The following is a 14,296-nucleotide window of genomic DNA, read 5'->3' as shown; positions in this document are numbered from 1 at the left end:
GCAATTTGGATCTGGAGGGTCATGAGGACTCAATAGCAGCATATTAGGATGTTGTACCATTCAGTGGTGACTCTCAGTCCTGCTATGGTTGACAGGGCAGGGATTCAAACCTGTGAGATCAGGTACATAGGAATCTAATTTTTAAGTTAGGCATGACACAGTTATGACTTTGTTCAAGAAAACAGGGGATTCAGTGATATGTCTGCTTACTACCTGGGGAGCAGAGGACCACTGTAGCCCAGATTCCAGCTATTCTAGTTATAGCAAGGCAAGGTGTGTTGGCTGTTTGCTCTTGATATTATAAGGGAAACCAATAAGAGAACTGAAGAACAAAGAAGAAAGTTTGAGGACAATTTTACAAGCATTTCAAAAGCAGCATTCCAAAGCGAGCAAGCTGCAAATCTCAACAGCTGCAAATCTCAGCAGCTGCCTGAAGAAAGAAGAGAGAAAAGAGGAACAGAGACAGCCAAGCCATGCCAATGAGCTAAGCACTGAGGTCATCTACCACATGGAAAATAAGCAGCCTCATTGCACAAAAAAAGGCAGATGAGGGATTTGGAGAATGAGTAAGGGAGCCCAGAGTACCAGAAAAAGTACACTTAGGCTCTGACCAGCAACTGAAAGAAAGACAGAAGAAGAATCAAAGGTCCACTTTTCTGAGAGATGGACACTCACCAGAACCCTATGGCAGCTCTATAGCCATTGCACAGGGGTCAGGAATTCTTGGAAGGAGAAATACATTGTCTCATTAAAAGAAGAATTAATCTTCTCATCTGGTTAGCATATTTTAAGATGGTTAGCATATCTTAAGACCTTCCTGAAGAATAGTCCCTTAGCCAGGAAATTGACCGGCCCAACTCAGATGTCTCCACCCAAGCCAGAGATTGCATTTCTCTTGACCAGAAGGAAAGAGTTCTCTCTTAATGGGCCTTCACTATAACACAGAGAGCCATAAACACATCTCAGCCAGCCCTACCGCTCTCTAGGAGGAAAAGGCTCTTAGAAGTGCAACTGCTTGACACAACAATCATACCATTTTCCAAGCAGAGAAGGCATCATGTCTATCAGGTACTGGGAGGGAGGGATGACTGGTTTGTTCTGTCAAGACTCCATACCCCAGAGTGGGAAATTCTGTAACTAACTCCTAAGAGGCAAGGCTGTATATACTCATTTCCTGTGAAGGCAGGGCAACAAAGGTCATGAGGGTCCTGGTTGCATTAACACCCCCTCCAAAATAAAATACAGCCATCTGAGTAATTGTGCTCTGTATGGCTTATGTTATCCTTGTACTGTAGCTCTGTGTTCTCTTTCAGTTGTTTCCATGAAAATGTTTATTTGTTTATTCACTGTTTAGGGTTTTTTTTTTTTGTAAGAAGGATGAATTTTAAGAACTTCTTGTCAACCATCCTCCTGGAGTCACTACTTTACAAATAACTTAGCAGTATAAATGGGGTGTGTTGTCTGTATAGATTAATAGCTACCATTCTACTGTCATCTGATTAAAAAAAAGGACATAAAGGACAAACATCTATACATTTGGGAAACTTTAGCTATAGCAACGTTCAACTGGCTTATGATAAAGCAGAACTCTAACAGGTTCAAAACAAGCTTGGCATAGGAGTAGATGCATCTGGAGTCCTTGAACTTGGCAAAGTTAAGAAAAAATACATAATGTTCAACTTCATTATCATTTCAGTTCTGCATCAGTGGATACCCTATTTGCCTCTTTCTGTTTAGCTAGGAATAAAATCTGAATTTCAGTGTATTGTTTTGTCCCTGAATAGACATAATAGAAAGAATGACTAATGCTTTTTTAAAAATCTGCAAGAATTACATACAGATCAGTGTGTTTACTATATCATTGATTTCCATAGGAATGTGGAAAACCTTTCTGAGCCATATTTTTGGGTCACTTTGGATTCTTTCTTTAAAGAAGATCAAAGCCTAAGATAGAGTTTTAGTGCTAATATTTCAGTTGGACAAAAACGTAAAGCATAGATATTGTAAGTGTGTAACTCAATTATCACAAAATAATATCATGTACATGTCTACTTCCCATATTGAAAAATGAATTAGAAGACACCTGATGCTCTGAAGACATGAATATTTTTTGCTCTTTCCTATACTATCAAGGACAGAATCTCAGCTTCTAATACCTAGGATGTTTCATCTAGGTTTGATGTTTTAGTAATGGAATCATTTTATCCTGTATTATTTTCATATCTTCTCTTTGTTATTGTTGTATTATATCCTTGGACAAAATACAACCAAGAAAAAACCTTAAAAATTGAGCTAGATGCAGAAATTTGTACCTAAAATCCCAACATTGTCAGGTGTAGATGGAGAATTATGAGTTCAAGGCCAGTGTGGTCTGCATAGGAAGATCCTGTCTTATAAACCTCACAAGGATTACATTAAATATATATAATCCTTCTCAAGTTATGAGTCTGGGAATATTAGTAGAATAAGAAAAATATGTTGAAAAGTTTAAGCTTTGGCAACTATGTTTTGTTTTGTTGCACAAGAAAAACAGGAGAAATGGAGAAGTAATTTCCTGATGACCTGTTGTGATTAAGAAATTCATATATGGCCTCTAGGACCCAGGCCTGGGACACAGCCAGTTCCCAGGAACCCCCACCCAACTCTGCCCCAGTTGCTGGACAGCAGGGAAAACTCCTGTGGCCAGGCTCCCCCACCAAAACTCCCCATCAGACCCTGCAATCTACAAGTCCCATGCCCTACCCCAATACCCATCTGCCTGTGACCCCAATAACTTCCTGAGACAAGGAATCTGCCAGCTCTCACTGGACCAAGAGAGGCTTCCTGAGACAGAGAATCTGTCAGCTCTGACTGAACCAAGAGCCCTGTTAAGAACAAGAGTGGCTCCCTGAGTCACAGAATCAGCTAGCTTGGATTGGGACAAGAGCAGCTCCCTGAGATATAGAATATGCCATCTCCAATTAGACCAAGAGCTAAGATTGGACCCAGAGGGGCCTCCTGAGACACAGACACAATGAGCACAGAATAGACCAATAGCAGCTTGCTCAGACAAGGCACTTCTTACACCTATTAGAGGAAGAGATGGGCAGACATCAGTGCAAAAATACACACAACAACATAAAGAGCAATATGGCATCACCAAGCCTAGCCCTCCTACAACAGCAAGACCTGAACATCACAATGTAGAAGAATCAGAAGAAAGTGACCTTAAAAATAGCTTCATGAAGATGCTAGAGACCTTTAAAGAAAAAATGAAAAATTCCCTTAAAAATTGAGGAAAAGATAAACAAAAAAATTGGAAGAAATCAATAAATCCTTTAAAGAAAGCCAAGAAAACCATGAAAAAGAAATTAAACATGTGAAGGAAACAGTTCAAGATCTGAAAATTGAAATAGAAACAATGAAGAAAACACAAACAGAAGAAATGATAGAAACAGAAAATATGAGTAAATGAACAGGAAACATAGGTGCAAGAATAACCAACAGGATGCAAGAGACGGAAGACACAATCTCTAGTGTAGAGGACACAATAGAGCAAATAGATTCATCCAAAAAAAAAAAAACACTAAAACCAAAAAAGTCATAACACAAAATGTCCCGGAAATCTGGAACACCATGAAAAGACCAAACTTAAGAATAATAGAGATAGAAGGAGAATACCAACTCAAAGGCACAGAAAATATATTCAAAAAAATCATGGAAGAAAACTTTCCCAACTTAAAGAAGGAAATACCTATGAAGATACAAGAAGCTTATAGAACACTAAATAGACTAGACCCCAAAAAATGTCCCCTCGCCACATAATAATTAAACCAATAAGCATATAGAATAAAGAAAGAATATTAAGAGCAGCAAAGGAAAAAGGCCAAGTGACTCAAAGGCAGACTCATCAGAATAACACCTGAATTCTCAATGGAGACTTTGAAAGCCAGAAGGTCCTGGACAGATGTAATGCAGACACTAAGAGAACATGAATGCCAGCCTAGACTAATATACCCAGCAAAACTTTCAATCACCATAGACAGAGTGAACAAGACACTGTAAGACAAAACCAGATTTAAACAATACCTATTCACAAATCCAACCCTACAGAATGCAATAGAAGGAAAATTCCAACCTAAGGAAGTCAGATGCACACACGAAAACACAGACAATAGATAACCCCACAGCAGTAAATCCCAAAGAAGAGAAATATACACACAGTACCACCAAAAGAACAGGCAGTGGGCCGATGGCTTCTGATATGCAATGGAACAGCAGCTGAAACAGTTATTCTTGAAGAGTAACTAAGCTCACACATCTCAATTGTAGACTAGCATTTAATAGAGGGATGTAAAGAAGAACAGGATGCTGAGATGAAGTCACACACACACACAGCCAAGAAGAATGGACAGCTGAATTTAAAAAAAAATCAACAATTTCCAGAATTTAAAATCCTGAATCATGACAGGACACTAGTGGAATTCAGGTATTTCTGGTACATGGACTGCTCTCACCCAATGTAAGGTCAAACTATTGACCTTGTGTACATCCTACTTCACAAATGAGTCTGTCAGATATGCTAAGCCTATAGGCTGAAGATGATGCCCCAACACTGTGGAGAAACCTCAGGTGACTATCCAGGCAGCTGGCTGTTTCTGTCAACTCACAATTTTTTTGGAAGCTGCTTGCATGCACTTCTTGTTTTTATTTTTTATTAGGTAATATTATTTCCTTCTTGGGTATCTGAGGGAGTTGAAGATTAGTTAGTTATAGTTGAAGATTAGTTAGGATAGAAAATGAATTAGGTACATTTTGGACTTATCAAAATAAGAGAGATAATGGAATTATTTTCTTTGAATTTGTCAAATACAAATGGACTAGACATTGTTTAGGTATTTATTACTTGTATATATTGTATATAGTTATTGTACTTTTGTATAAAGTTTTTTATTTAAAAATCTTTAAAAAGACCTGAATATCCCAAAGCATAAGAAGCAGAAGAAATAGACCTTAAAAATGACTTTAAGAAGATTATAGAAGTTTTTAAAAAGGAAATGAAAACTACCCTTTATTTAAATAAAAAAGTATTTAAATAAAGTATTTAAAAACAGAGGTTATGACTCAAATGGACTTAACAGTTATCTACAGAACATCCCACCCTAACAAAAAAGAATATACCTTCTTCTCAGCACCCCACAGAACTGTCTCTAAAATTGACCACATACTCAGTCACAAAGCAAATCTCAACAGATACAAAAAAAATTGGAATAACCTCCAGTATTTTAGCAGACCACCATGGCTTAAAGTTAGATTTCAACAACAACAAAATTTACAGAAAGCCTACAATCTCATGAAAACTGAACAATGCCCAAATGAATCACCAATAGGTCAAGGAAGAAATAAAGAAAGAAATTAAAGACTTGCTAGAGTTCAATGAAAATGAATGTACAACATACCCAAACTTATGAGACACTATGAAAGCAGTACTAAGAGGAAAATTCATAGCACTACATGCCCACATAAAGAAGTTGGAGAAATCTCATACTAGTGACTTAAGTGTACACCTGAAAGTTCTAGAAGAAGAAGCAAACTCACCCAGGAGGAATAGATGCCAAGAAATAATCAAATTGAGAGCTGAAATCAATGAAATAAAAACAAAGAGAACAATACAAAGAATCAATGAAACAGAGTTGATTCTTTGAGAAAATCAACAAGATAGAAAAACCCTTATCCAGACTAACCAAATGGCAGAGAGAGAAAGAGAGCATCCAAATTAACAAAATCAGAAATGAAAAAAGAGATATAACAACAGACAATGAGGAAATCCAGAGAATCATCAGGTCATACTTCAAAAACCTGTACTCCACAAAATTGGAAAATCTAAAAGAAATGGACAATTTTCTGGATAGGTACCACTTACCAAATTTAGATCAAGACTAGATAAATTATTTAAATAGGCCAATATCTGCTAAGGAAATAGAAACAGTCATTAAAAGTTTCTAAACCAAAAAAAAAAAGTGCAGGACCAGATGGTTTCAGTGCAGAATTCTACCAGAATTTTAAAGAAGAGCTAATTCCAATATTCTTCAAAATGTTCCACACAATAGAAACAGAAGGAATATTACCAAACTCTTTTTATGAGGCTACAGTTACCCTGATACCCAAGCCACAAAAAGATGCAACAAAAAGAGAATTACAGACCAATCTCCCTCATGAACATGGATGCAAAAATACTCAATAAAATATTGGCAAATCGAATCCAAGAACACATAAAAAAATTATACACCATGATCAAGTAGGCTTCACCCCAGAGATGCAAGGATATGAAAATCTGTCTATGTAATACACCATATAAACAAACTGAAAGAAAAAAAACACATGATCATCTCATTAGACGCTGAAAAAGCCTTTCACAAAATCCAACACCCCTTCATGATAAAGGTCCTAGAGAGATCAGGAATACAAAAAACATAACTAAACATAGTAAAGGCAATTTACAGCAAGCCAACAGACAGCATCAAATTAAATGGAGAGACACTCATAGCAATTCCACTAAAATCAGGAATAAGACACTCTCCCCATATTTATTTGATATAGTGCTTGAAGTTCTAGCTAGAGCAATAAGAACACAAGGAGATCAAGAAGGTAGAGGATAGAAATTGGAAAGGAAGAGTCAAACTTTCACTATTTGCTGATGATACGATAGTATACATAAGCGACCCAAAAAATTCTGTTAGGAAACTCCTATAGCTGGTAAACACTTTCAGTGCTGTGGCAGGATACAAGATCAACTCAAAAAATCAGTAGCCCTACTATATACAAATGATAAATGGGTTGAGAAAGAAATCAGAGAAACATCACCCTTTACAATAGCCACAAATAATATAAAATACCTTGGGGTAACTCTAACTAAGCAAGTGAAGGAGCTGTATGATGAGAACTTTAAATCTCTGAAGAAAGAAATTGAAGAAGATGTCAGAAAATGGAAAGATCTCCCATGCTCATGGATAGCTGGGATTAACATAGTAAAAATGGCAATCTTGCCAAAAGCAATCTACAGACTCAATGTAATCCCCATCAAAATACCAACACAATTCTTCACAGACCTGGAAAGAATAATACTCAACTTCATATGGAAAAACAAAGAACCCAGGATAGCTAAAAGAATCTTGTACAATAAATCAACCTCTGGAGGCATCACCATATCTGACTACTCTACTATAGAGCTACAGTAATAAAAACAGCTTGGTATTGGCATAAAAACCGACATGTGGACCAATGGAATCAAGTTGAAGACCCTGACATTAATCATCACACGTATGAACACCTAATTTTTGACAAAGAAGACAAAAGTGTACAATGGAAAAAAGAAAGCATCTTAAACAAATGGTACTGGCATAACTGCATGTCAACATGTAGAAGAATGCAAATGGATCCATATCTGTTACCATGCACAAAACTTAAGTCCAAGTGGATCAAAGACCTCAACATAAATCTAGTTACTTTTAACCTGACAGAAGAGAAAGCAGGAAGTACTCTTGAATTCATTGGCACTGGAGATCACTTCCTAAATATAACAACAGTATCACAGACACTGAGAGCAACAATTAATAAATGGGACCTCCTGAAACTGAGAAGCTTTTGAAGGGCAAAGGACATGGTCAATAAGACAAAACAACAGCCTACAGAATGGAAAAAGATCTTCACCAACCTCATATTTGACAGAGGGTTGATCTCCAGAATATATAAAGAACTCAAGAAACTAGACATCCAAATACCTAACAATTAAATTAAAAAATGGGCTACAGAGCAAAACAGAGAATTCTCAACAGAAAAATCTCAAATGGCCAAAAGACATCCTTAGTCATCAGGGAAATGCAAATCAAAATGATTCTGAGATACCATCTTACACCTGTAAGAATGGCTAAGATCAAAAACGCTGAAGACAGCTAATGTTGGAGAGGATGTGGAGCAAGGGAAACACTCCTTCACTGTTGGTAGGAATGCAAACTTGTTAAGCCACTTTAGAAATCAATATGGTGGTTTCTCAGAAAACTGGGAATCAATCTTCCTCAAGACCTAGCTATACCACTCTTGGGCATATACCCAAGGAATGCTCAATCATACCACAAGGACATATGCTCAACTATGTTCATAGCAGCATTATGTGTAATAGCCAGAACCTGGAAACAACCTAGATGCCCCTCAACTGAAGAATGGATAAAGAAAATGTGGTATATATACACAATGGAGTACTACTCAGCAGAGGAAAACAATGACATCATGAAATTTGCAGGCAAATAGAACTAGAAAATATCATCCTGGGTGAGGTAACGCAGACTCAGAAGGGCAAACATGGTATGTACCCACTCATAAGTGGATACTAGATATAATGCAAAGGTTAATCAAGCAACAACCCACAACTCCAAAGAAGCTAACTAACAGGGAAACCCCAAAAAGGGTCACATGGACTGCCCTGGGAAGGGAAAATAGATGAGATCTCCATGAGTAAACTGGGGATGAGTGGTGGGCAATGGAGGGCAGGAAATAAGAGAATAGAACATAAGGGAATAGGATGGTTGAGTTGGAACATGGAGGGAGGAGGAAAGCAATGAAAGAGATACCATGATAGAGAGATATCATGGGGATAGAGAGAAACCTGGTGCTAGGGAAGTTGCCAGGAATCCCCAAGGATGACCCCAGCCTGAACTATTAGCAAAAGTGGAGAGGGTCCCTGACCTAAACTGGCTTGCCCCAGAGATAAGACCAGTGAATATCCTAACTGTCATCACAGAGCTTTTCTCCAATGACTGATGGAAGCAGATGCAGATATCCAAAGATATCACCAGACAGAGCTCCAGGAGTCCAGTCAAAGAGAGAAGAGGGATTCCATGAGCAAGTGCATCAGGATCATGGTGGGGAAACATGCAGGGATGACCAAAACAACTAGAGGGAACTCATGAAAGTTGGGACAATGACTGTGGAGCCTACCTACGTAGGACTGGACTAGGCCCTCTGCATGGAGAGACAGTTGTGTAGCTTGATCTGCTTTGGGGGGGGGCTTGGGGTTGGATCAGAATCCATCTCTGGTGCATGAGCAGGCTTTTTGGAGCCTACTACCTATGATGGGACACCTTGTGCAGCCTTGAGGCAGGGGGAAGGGCTTGGACTTGCCTCTACTGGATGTGCCTCCCCATTGGAGGCCTTTCTTTCTTGTGGGTTGGAGTGGAGGATGGGTTGGGAGGGGGAGGCTGGGGGTTGGGAGGAGGAGGCTGGGGGTTGGGAGGAGGAAAGAGGTGGATCCTTGATTTGTGTGGAAAATGAATGAAAAATTTTCTTAATATAAAAAAAGAAATTCATATACTCTTCACAAGGGTAAGGGAACTTGGAGAGTGGAAGTAACTTTGAGGGTCTTGAGTGACTTTCAGGAGAGTTAGATGGGCTCAAAGAAGAGACAGCTCCCCCCAAATAAATTTCCCTCAACTGCAGATGTAGTATTTGATTTTCATCTTATCTTTGCTAGCTAAAAAGTTTTCTCAATAACTATTTTCCATCTGGGAATATAACTTCCATGGTCAGCTAAGCCTTTTCTGTGCTTCTAAGGAAAACTAAAAAACCCAGACATGATTTAGAGAAAGAGCAAACAGGTGGGTCAAAGAGACCCAAATTCTAAAACAGTTTGTCTAGTTCAGAATGTCAAGACACTAGATTTCAGGGTATCATTTTTCTGAGCCTTACCAATAAGGTGCCCTGCTTATGAACTTCCATCTTCAAATTTTCTGTTGTCTGTGAATTTCTTAATACACTTGCATTTTGACTAAATTCACTGCCCTTTCCCACTCCTGCAATTCTTCTGTAACTCCCCATCACTTTTCCCTCCAAACTTCTCACATTTTTTTCCTTTTCAAACCCACCAAGTCCACCTAGTACTGTCTATATGTACATGAGTGTAGAACAATCTATTGGATCAATGGATAGGCAGCCTCTCAGAGTCCTTACCTCTGAAGAAAAGTGACTCTCCCTCCCTAGAAAGCCATCAACTGCCAATAGCTCCTCAGCTAGTGGTGGGACTTCATAAGCCTCTCCCACATCCATGCTGGAATTTTGCTTGGCTTGATCTTGTGTGAGTCTTGTACATGCTGTGACAACCACTACAAGTTCATATGTGCAAGAACCCAATCACATCAGGAAAATATTTTGTATGTGTTTTCAGGAAGTAGTGTTGTCTGTATTGCTCTGATAAATCGATGTAATAATGCGCTCTGCTTAGTAACTTCCAGCTTCAAATTTTCTGTTGTTTCTGTTGTTGATGCTGAACACTCCTCATGCCATTATTTTATTATTGGCTCTGAGTCAAGTCTATCCTTGGTTCTGTGGAAAACAAGAATGAGGAGCAGCTCTCTGATTTTCTTAGTCACTTCCTCATCCTAGGACCAGCAGTGCTTGGAGAATACACCTGACATATTTTTTGCAATGACCTACTTTTTGGTCTTTTCTCTCTTCCCATTTCCACTTCTCTATTTCTGTGTGTAATATTATTTATTTTTAACAGCCATAAGAATCTGCTGGCTCTCTCCAGGACAAATGGGTGTGCATAAACTGATAAAGGAGTTTAATCACTAACATTTCTTAAGTAGCCAGGAACAGTTATGGTAAATAGAAAAAAAGTCCAGCACTTTCTGGGGACTTCTAAGATGTGAACTCCTCCCTGGTCTGGACTTAAGGGTGGAATGTTCTTTATTGGAACACAAATCTTAAAAGATCTTAATAAAAGCAAACCCTTCCTGCTATTTGTGGGCTAAGGCATCTTTAGGGGAACCCAAAAAGAAAAATTTGGGGTTAACTGTCAAGTCCTGAGAGAGGTAGCTGTATCATTTGTTGTCCAGTTTCTGCATAATCGAAAAATGCAGGCCTCATCTAAGTCCTTGCTTGAGTAGTCTATGAAGCTAGATGAAGCTGGATCATCTTAGCTAGCCATCTCAAAATTATCCTGAGCAATTTGTAGTTCAAAATAGATATTTCAGTGGTGTTGATCAGGTTAATGGCTTTATTATAGTCCATGTGGAATCACTGATGTGGGGTCCCAGCATCCTTTTGCTGTTAGGCCTGGTCATGGTTCCCTGCAAAAATTTTTTTCTTCCCTTTTCTTTTCTTTTTTCTTTTCTTTCTTTTCTTTTCTTTTCTTTTCTTTTCTTCTCTTGTCTTCTCTTGTCTTCTCTTCTCTTTTCTTCTCTCTCTCTCTCTCTCTCTCTCTCTCTCTCTCTCTCTCTCTCTCTCTTTTGTGCTTCCTCTGTGGTTTGGAGCAATCACAGTCTGATAAATGTCTGTCTCTCAGAACCACAAACGTTCTTTCCTAGAAGAGCAACTCAGACCTGAGCTGGGGACTGCAACGCCACAGGCAAGTGGCTTTTTCGCGAATTCATACCACAAACGTTGGGTGCCAGATGTAGCAAGAATCTTAAAAGGTCTTATTAATAAAAACAAACATGGAGCCAGGTTTTAAGGTGAATACTGAAAGATCAGAGAGACAGAAAAGCCAGATTCAACATCACCTTGCCAACTTCTCAGCTGATTTTGTTTCCTCAGACTGAAAGCCTCTGAGTCCTCATCTGAATGGATTTTAGCTGTACTGCTGCTCAAAAGCCTAAAAGCTTAAAAAGAACTCTAGTTCCTGGTCCTCATGCCTCATATACTTTCTGGTTTAATCCTGGGATTAAAGACGTGTGTCTTTCCCAAGAAAATCATGAGATCTCAAGGCCTGGCATTTAAGGTGTGTGCTACCACACCTGGCTCTGTTCCCAGTGTGGCCTTGAACTCACAGAGACCCACACGAATCTCTGCCTCCCAAGTGACAGGATTAAAGGCACGTGTGCCACCATTTTCTGGCCTCTATTACTGGCTGTTCTGTTCTCTGACCCCAGATAAGTTTATTAGGGTGCACAATATATTGGGGTACACAGTATCACCACACTTTAGAACAGAAATCATGAAAAGTATTTGTTCTTTATTCATTATGATAGACATAAAGAATGGGTGGGACATAAAGAGAGGGTAGATACCACCTCTATGAGTGAGCCACTGTTCAGTAATTTTGTATTAACAAGCACAAATCACGGGAATTTTTGGAAAGTATCCGAAAAGAATTTGGTAGCTTTGTAATCCCTGATGTCAAAGTAAAGTGTTACAGTTTCTGCATGAGAGAGGACATGAATCTTCTCATATGGCCATGGAAAAGGATCAGAAGCAGTGAGACTACAGCAGAGCTAACCCCAAGGGGGAAATTCTTGTTAGATCTTAAGCCAAGACCCAGCTAAGCTAAAATCAGAGTCATGATCTACAGAAACAGAGGCTTTTGAAACACTTTCTTTTAGACTTTGTTTGTAGTGTTAATTACAGTGCAACAACATCTTCAAAAAATGGGGTTGTAACAGGTCACTTTGTATCACAAGGCAGAGAAGAGCACAGCAGTACAGAAATAAGGTGAGTACCCCTCCATCCAGACCCCGAAAATGTATTCCCAGCAGAGGACTGTGAAGAGTGGAGGACACAGGTTCCCAATGGGATAGCAGGATCTGTTGGTATGTGTTTTGAGATTAATGAAATGAGATACAAAAAAACCTGATGCAGTGATTTATAAAGAGAATGTTCTATAGCTGTGAATGTCCTCTCACTTGGCCTTTTCTTATATAGAGGAGGAGGGAGAATGAGATATAGACTTGACATCTAAATAATAGACTCTTCACTATCTCCATCACTTGTAGTTTCTCAAAAATTATTCTGCTATTCCATATTGTTGTTAGAGCCAATGTCCCTCAGATTTATTTCTACCATAAATCCATGAATACAAGAATCATTGGCCATTAAAATGAATCACTCATGGAGCATTTATCTGATATCAGATTCTACTGCAATCAAGGCAGGCAAATGAAAACTCTGATGCAGAAGGTGCTGTTGAAGATCCCTGTGAGAGCACTGGTAAACAGAGCAGGCGGTGTTCCATCCTCAACTGACTTGGACATGAACAGGAATAGGAATCAGTTATGTAATTCAGCCACATTTGCAGAAATGCCTCTGCTGCCACTTTAAGCTTCCCACTCTTTTTCCAAACCCATATTTCTCTTGTTACTGTTGCTTACTTATTTATTTACTCAGGGCGAGTGTCTCTCCCCTGAGTGTGCTTATTTCTACAGCCCCCTAATATGTCTCTGGCTTTCCTCTAGTTCCATCTCAAATCTCTTTCCAAAAATGTGATCCTGTTTCTTCCCAGGTTGAATTCTTCAGATGACATGCTGGCATAAGAGGTAAATTCCAAATTTAGTGTGACTTTCAAAGCTTTTACACTGGAGCTGGACAGCCCTGGCAACTATTACCTACTATGGTCAGCTATAGGTGCTGATCCACAACTTTTCTAAATACCATTCACTGTATTATTTCTAAATTGCCATTCACTGCATTATTCATCCATTATGCATATTACTCATACATTATGTGAACCATTTATATATTGCGCACCATTCAGTGTGTCTGTTGTTCAAGTAGTGTACATATTATTCATCCATCATGCTATATTATTTGTCTCTACCGTGCATTCCTTTCTGCACATTCTCTTCTCATGATGAAAGTATGGAAGAATTTCTATAAAAATTAAAATTTAGTCTCTATATGGGGGTCCATGATTGTAATTTCAATTGCACTTGGGTTAATGAAGATGGGGTATTGAGAGTTCACTTGGAGCACATAGCAAATTCCAGGTCAGCATGAACTACATGATGAGACACACCCATAGATAGATAGATAGATAGATAGATAGATAGATAGATAGATAGATAGATAGATAGATAGATAGATAGGAATTGTCACAAATACTAGAATTGACCATGAAAATGCAAGTGGATTGGTGTGCATGTGCCATAAGGTGAAGCTTACCTGTTTTCTATGTAGATGCTGTGGGGCAGGTAGAAACCATGGTAGAAAAGCCATAGTAATCAGAAACCAGTTCTTTAGAGCAGAGAACACTCAAGCATGGTCTTTTTCCAGGAAATTATTTCATTGAAAATTCATTTTAATATGGTTGGGATCCATGTTTTGATTTGTCTGTCAATAAAAATCATACCACTCCAATACTTGGTGTCACTATCATGGGCCCTCCTTAAGCTTCAGAGTTTGTTTATCTAACTGCACTTGACATTTCTTCTGCAGAATTTTCTGCATCTTCACTAAGGTTCTCTTAGCAACTACCTTGAAACAGTATCATGTTTCAATATCCATGTCAGAACTCTGCTATAAGCCAATTGTTTGACTAAAATTTTAAAGA

Source organism: Peromyscus maniculatus, chromosome 1, assembly GCF_049852395.1.
Source record: "Peromyscus maniculatus bairdii isolate BWxNUB_F1_BW_parent chromosome 1, HU_Pman_BW_mat_3.1, whole genome shotgun sequence".
Classification (NCBI taxonomy): domain Eukaryota; kingdom Metazoa; phylum Chordata; class Mammalia; order Rodentia; family Cricetidae; genus Peromyscus; species Peromyscus maniculatus.
The sequence above is the reverse complement of the archived record's forward strand: the minus strand, read 5'-3'. Positions refer to the sequence as shown.